The 6,945-nt window shown below is 40.3% G+C and overlaps 1 long non-coding RNA gene across 1 annotated transcript in view; it reads right to left on the bottom strand.

Moving 5' to 3' along the window:
• Window positions 1-794: 794 nt before the first annotated feature.
• The window catches only part of LOC146863164 (uncharacterized), a 223,267-nt gene continuing 217,116 nt past the window's right edge, over window positions 795-6,945 (bottom strand). The window contains exon 4 of the long non-coding RNA XR_014978564.1: window positions 795-1,550. This is a non-coding gene — a long non-coding RNA (uncharacterized LOC146863164). The remainder of the gene's footprint in view (window positions 1,551-6,945) is intronic.

Genomic DNA, 6,945 nt, shown 5'->3' with positions numbered 1-6,945 from the left:
CGTAACAAAACATTAAGTAACGGTATTCCGATAAATTTTGGATTTACCTGGATATGAAAGTATAATGTTTGTTATGTATATATGTACATATGGATTAATTGTGGAACTTAGGTATAGGAACAAACATTTCTGTACTAGCCCAAAATGGCCACCAATTAGATCTGCCTTTTGGAGTGTTCTATAAACGTGACAGTCCTCTTTTTATTGTAATCTAAATTGACGTAGGTTGAATAACGATTATTTAAACCGTGCAAACAGAGTGTGCGTTGACATTGACAAAGGCCAGCATGGCCGAAACGCGTTTGTCTGCCTTGAAACGGAATAAATAAGAAATTTTGAATACCATCGAGAGTGTGCGCCACGTTCTTGTGTCCTTGACGAGGAAACGTTTGAAGAAATATATATATATAGATATATATATAGATATATATATATATATATATATATGTCCAAAAAACGAAGTTCCACTCGCGCTCTCGGACGGCAAATGCAAAGAAACAGCGGACTCAAATCCAAAAGTAAAGGGGGTTTATTTTAAGTCATAGACCCGCCGTGACGCGTTTCGCCACTGTCGTGGCTTGTTCACACAACGTTACACATACAAAAGACACCATTACATACTTTTGTCTGTCATGGTAATTGAAAAAGGACTTTCACCATTGATGTTACATCGGATCGAAAACAAGGATGCATAATAAGCGCCATCTTAACATGTGCAACACGTTTCAAAATTATCATGTTATCTTCACCTTGTGTTACAAATAGTACAATAAGGAGAGTTCCCATCAGACAAGGTTGTCAAGTATGGTTTGTTTTGAATTACCAACACCGTTTTTATGAACATAGGGGAGACAATTATCCACATTTAACAAAACTTACTCGTTTCATTTTTCATTGTAGAATTCTTAACATTTGCCCATCTATATATGTAAATAGAATTCTATGCATTTATATAAAAGTGTCAATTACACCGTATATATTATCATCCATCACGTAAATGCATATAGGCGATTGTTCAGTTCTTGATAAAGTTTTATTCAAAATCCCAAAGAAATATTTGGAATGTGATTACCGGGGAAATAGTTTACCCACATTTCACAAAGCTTTCGTGTTTTTGTTTCCTAACACAAATTTAGTGGCAGGTGTAGAATGATGTTAAAATAGACAGTCGTTTCCTTGTTGTATTATTAGCCTCTTATTACCAAAGTTTAATTCCCCTTGCTAGTGGGTTGATATCGAGTCAGTATGTAAATTTTAACCGGTAACGTGATTTGTCATATCCTGTTATCTCACAATGGATTTTATTACTTCAATTGTACCCTGATTAGTGGGTAATCATAAATTTTTTTAAAATTTTCTCTGATGTCATTCTCGATTATTTCTGCAAGGTGTCACATTCTTCCCTTATTTCACCTTCTTGTGTTCAAACTATAAATAACCATATTGATTTATCTTACACAAAGAAACGTCGGATGATCTGAAGAAGAAAGGGGGGGGGAGGTTTGTGGATCTCAATCTGGGTCAGCCAAAAACACCCTTTCTTTTTCTTCCTGTTAAGAAGATAACACATAAAAGAATATATGAGAATATAAATATCAAACAGTTAATAATGCAAAACACACTCATTCATTATACAGATGTATTGTAAGGGTGGGCGTAGTTCGCGAAGTAGCACTTCGCGAAGCTACGCAAAGTGAAGTTCGCACTACGCGAGCTACGCGTAGCACTTCGCGAACTGCGTAGTAACATGTTCGCACTGTGCAAGATGTTGTTTTCAATGATTGCACAGTGCGGACAAGCAACCGGCACTGTGCAATCATTGAAAATGGCATCTTGCACAGTGCGAGCTGTAGTTTTCTGCTGCTCGAGTAGATTTTTACTCGAGCTTCAGCTTTCTCAACGCGAACTGGTAGTTTCTCATCGCAAGCGGTCGCGAGCATACGCGACCACTCGCAATGAGAAACCTGACCTCCTCGCGCTGGGAATCTCGCCGGGAGGTTTATTTTCCATGCTCGCGATCGCCAACTTGCAGTTGCTGATCGCGAACAAGGAAAAAGTCTCGCCGGGATGTCATTTTGCTTGCTCGCGGTCGCCAACTTGACGTTGAGGACCGCGAGCATGCAAAAAATGACCGCAGCACTACGCAACACTATGCTACGCGTGTTCGCACTGTGCTACGTGCAGTTCGCGTAGTGCGAAGTAGCGCAAACTTCGCAAACTACGCGAGCGGAGCGTAGTGCTTCGCCCAGGCCTAATGTATTGCCATTTCTTCATCAAGATTATGGCCATTTGGAAACAGAGTGCACATACTTATTATGTGTCTTGATTCACGCTGTCTTAGTCTTAACAACCTGTTTCCTCCTCTGATTTTGGGTGTAATCTGTTCAATGGCATAGTACATAAGTTTTGAGCAATCTGAGAAATGATGACTTGAGAAATGACGGGCAATAGGATATTGTTTATCCTTATTTGTGATAGCCCGCATATGTTCCAGCACACGTTTTTTTGCCATATGAACGGTGCTGCCAACATATCGGAGTTTACATGGACACTCTAAAACATAGATAACAAAATTGCTGGTACATGTCAGAAATTGTGAGATACTGATCATGGTATTGGTGCTGGTGTTCATATATTCTTTCACCATTTTGCTGTTTCTACAGGCATTATAATGGCCACTTAGGAAAAAGCCTGGTAAATCAATACCTCTCATCTCAAGATTGAAATTGAGATCACTATGTACAAGAGTGTCCCTGAAACTGCGTCCCTTCCTGTATGTGATCATAGGTTGTGTTGGTAAATTACTACCTATGATGGTGTCATTTCTCAGGATTTCCCAGTGACGTTGTACAATCTTACGGACTTGGGTAGAATGCCCGTTGAATGTCATAATCAATCTAGTTTTATCCTCTTCTTCCTTTTGTGTGGTAACGTTTTCTGGAGTCACCAGAGTACTAGATCTTTCAACTGACTTGATTCTTTCCGTAGCTTTTTTAAGAACCCATGATGGATACCCTCTTGCTTTAAATCTTTCCATCATTGTTCTCTCTTCTTTCTGGTAGTCCGATAATAAGCTACAATTTCTTTTGGCCCTGAGTAGTTCTCCATATGGAATATTCCACTTTAAGTTATCACGGTGGCTACTCAGAGCATGAAGCAAAGTATTGCCAGCAGTACTCTTACGATATAAGATTGTATGTACTGTGTTGTTTTTCACCTGAACACATGTATCTAGGTATTCAACCTTTTCTTTGCTGATGGTGCTTGTTAGTGTGATGTTTTTATTGTTGTGGTTTAGTTTATCAATGAAAAGTACAGCTTCTCTTTCTTCACCTTGCCATACTAAAAAAATGTCATCGATATATCTAAGCCACACTATGACTCTGGTGAATGATTCATGCAGATCAGGTCTCACTAGGATCTCTTCCTCCCACGCCCCCATGAACAAATTCGCGATTGAGGACACCAGAAAGGAGGATCTTGGTTTATATATATATATATATATATATATATATATATATATATATATATACCTAGTTCCTTCTATACTCAGATGACTATTACCTGTCGAGTACCACATATTCTTAGGTGACTTTGGTTACATGGTTCCTCTCTTACTCATCATGCCAAAACTGAAAGCAATTCTTGGCCCTACTATACCAAAGGGTCTTAGTTGTGTAAACGGTGGGTTATGTTGTTTCTTGTCACTCATTGAGGTATGGCCCTCTGACTCAGTCGTTCGTTGGATCTGCCATTTGACTTTGCATGTGTACACCATTAGTAAGGTGAAAACACTCTTCAGTGGCTCAGTTATGAAATCTGCCCTAACCTTGGAAACAATGAGGGTCCAGCCATGATTCTGCCACTACGATCATCACGAAACAAGCTGGATGTTATCCTTGCAGCTATTAAATATACCCGCAAGGCACATTAATTTAAAATAGACATGGTTGCTGTTGATTTGTCCGTTTTGTGTGCTGACCAGCACAAAAGAATTTCACAGGGTAAAAGATATTGAAGCAGCTCTTGCTGAGTTCCAACTTTTCTTAGTAGGTTTTAAGCTCCAGATAAGTGATATAATTGAACACATTCACTTCTTGGTATACAGGGCACAGGATTCAGAGGGAAGATCACAAAGAAATAAGGGGAGAATCACTGGCCTTCCCGAAAAGATTGAAGGTTCCTCAATGCATATCTTTCTTGAACATTAGCTACTGTCTCAGGTCATCATATCTGGGAAGCTATCAATTTCTTGTTTGCCAAATGGGCACATAGTGTTTCCTGTAAGCCACCTCCATCGGGAGGTGGCCTAAAGGCAGAAACCTGAAACCAGTGGTAGCTAAATCCCTTAACTATTGTGATTGTACTTTGATTCTCGAGCTGGCTGTACAGTGCTTTTTAGTATATTATAAGACTGCCATCTAACAGCAGCGCAACAGGCTCCATGAAGTTAAATATGCTTGTTCCCTGCAAAACTTAAGATTTTAGATGGCACTGAATCCCTGTTTTTACTGATCTATCCTAGGCTAGAGAATGGATTCATAAAAAGGAATCTGATGGGGGTGTTCCGCCCTCTTCGTGTTGCACTCTCAGATCCCACCCTCATAGTAGGAAACTGAGACCCACTGTTCTTTTGAAATCCTCCCCGGAACAGGCTGAGACTGAGTGTCAGAATGCTTTGGAGATCAGGGTGTAATAACTCTGTGAGAACTCATATCCCATGGCTTTAAGCATGACATGAAGAGCACCTCTGTTGCACATGAGGTGGGAGAGTACAGTGTTGGGGCTCCCAAGGGCCACTCCTATGTCTGCTGTGGACTTGATATGAACTTTCTGTGTTTTTTCCCAACATATGTATGTTCATCTTGAATGCACATTGTGTGGAAGAGTGAAAGGGAGGTACCCTCAATTCCTTTATACTCTAATTACAGTGAGACCACGGAGAGCTCTGAATAACACAAGGACTGCACCTGAATTGAGGTGATCTGGAGGTGTGTTCCCTTCTTCAGTTGCGAACCCTGAAGCATCATTACCCTAAGAGGGTTCCAGTGTCTCAAGAAGAAACAATTGTTTACTAAGTTACTGGGTAGGACATGGGTGATTCTGAACAAGTTCCAGGGGTAGGAGTTACAATTATATATTTATTTGTTTATAGTTATAATGAAGCAGGTGTATCTTATGAGATTTCTACATCAGAGTCAGCTGTCGAGTTTGTCGCTTTCCGTCAATTTAAAATTGATAAGTGCCTAAGTTTATACTTGCTTCTATGACTGGTGATCATTATGAGATATTGTCCTGGAACATGTGTGGAATGGGGATCATGGCTAAAAGACAAAGGACTTTTTATATATTTGTAGGCAGGGCACTGACATTGCATGTTTGCAGGAGACACACTTAAATCAAGAAGAGGTTAGATTACAGAAAAGATGGAAGGGACAGGCTTTCTTCACCTCCTTTTTGTCCTATGCATGTGGCACCTTGATTTGGGTGTGAACTAGTGTCTCCTACGGCATATGGACTTTGATACAGAAGGTTAGTTTGTGGACATTAATGTAAACCTTGATAGCAAGCCTTTGACAATAGCCCCCACCTATGCCCCTCTGCGTAGCTAGAGTTTTTGGACAGCCTAACACCCTCCTTCACAGTTCAGATTGACACACCTTCTCTTTGGGCAGGAGGCTATGTGTTTTTTCCCTAATACAGGACAGACTCCGACCCCATTATCTGGTGCACAAGTAAGTAACCAGGGTATCGAGGGTTAGCTTCTGGATGCGCCAATGGAGGCTCTATGATGTATGGCGGGAACACCAGCCTTTGAATAAGGAATATATACATTACTCTCCAGTTCATGATCCACATTCACAACTGGTAGTTTTTTGGTTCTGCTAACCTTTAGGGGGTAGCACAATATACTGAACATTTACGTTGAATTACCTCAGATGATAACCCAGTCTTACTGCAATTACATTGGGGTTATCTACTCCGCATTCCTACATGGCAACTCAAACCTAGGGCCTTACTTGATACTCCATTTCAGGAAGACATTAGTTCAGGAAGAGATTAAGACATAGGATTCTTTATTTTGATGAGAATACAGGGATAGTGATTTCCACAAGGACAGAATGGGATGCCTTCAAGTTATTTCTATGAGGAACATGTGTGAATACTTACTACAAAATGAGCAGAACTCTGTCCAGGGGTGCCTTTGGACTCCAAACTGACACCAGGTAACTAGTAATAAGTGACACTAAGCTGGATTGAATTAAGACATTAATTTACAAATCCAAGAGAACATACACTGACATTATTGGCCATATGTACTTGCATGACTATTGGCAGTATATGAAGTATGACACATTGAATCTGATAAAGCCAACCATTTGCTGGTTCAATTTTAACAAAGTGAATGACCCCAATATCCCATTATGATCATTCTTTCCTTGTCTGGGGATATAGTTAACACTCAAGCTCAGATCAATGATATACTGTATGCCTATTATGAAGACTTATATGCTGCTCATAATATGGCCACCACACAAGAAGTTGCAAACTATCTGGATAGCTTCTTGCTGGTTGCTTTTACTCATCAGCAGGTTGAGTCCATTGATGCACCAATCGCCCTGGCAGAGCCAAATGTAGCAATTAAGGAACTCATCCCAAGACAAATTCCTGGTACAGGCAACCTCCTTTCTAATGTTTATGTTGTGTATGAGACCCTTCTGGTGCCTCGGCTGCATGCTCTGTATGGAGACTTTGGAGAGGAATGGGCTTTCCCCCACCATTAGTGAGGCACTCTTAGTACCGTTACTGAAACATAATTTCAACCCACTGGACATGGCCTCTTACTCCCACTTCCTATTCTCAATGCCAATGATTAGATATTAAATAAGTTACTTGCAAATTGTTTAATTCCCTGGTTACAGTTGTTTCTCCATCCTGACCATT

This window comes from Triturus cristatus, chromosome 2_2 (assembly GCF_964204655.1).
Source record: "Triturus cristatus chromosome 2_2, aTriCri1.1, whole genome shotgun sequence".
Lineage (NCBI taxonomy): Eukaryota > Metazoa > Chordata > Amphibia > Caudata > Salamandridae > Triturus > Triturus cristatus.
Note: the sequence above shows the minus strand (reverse complement) of the source record. Positions and strands in the feature narration are given on the sequence as shown.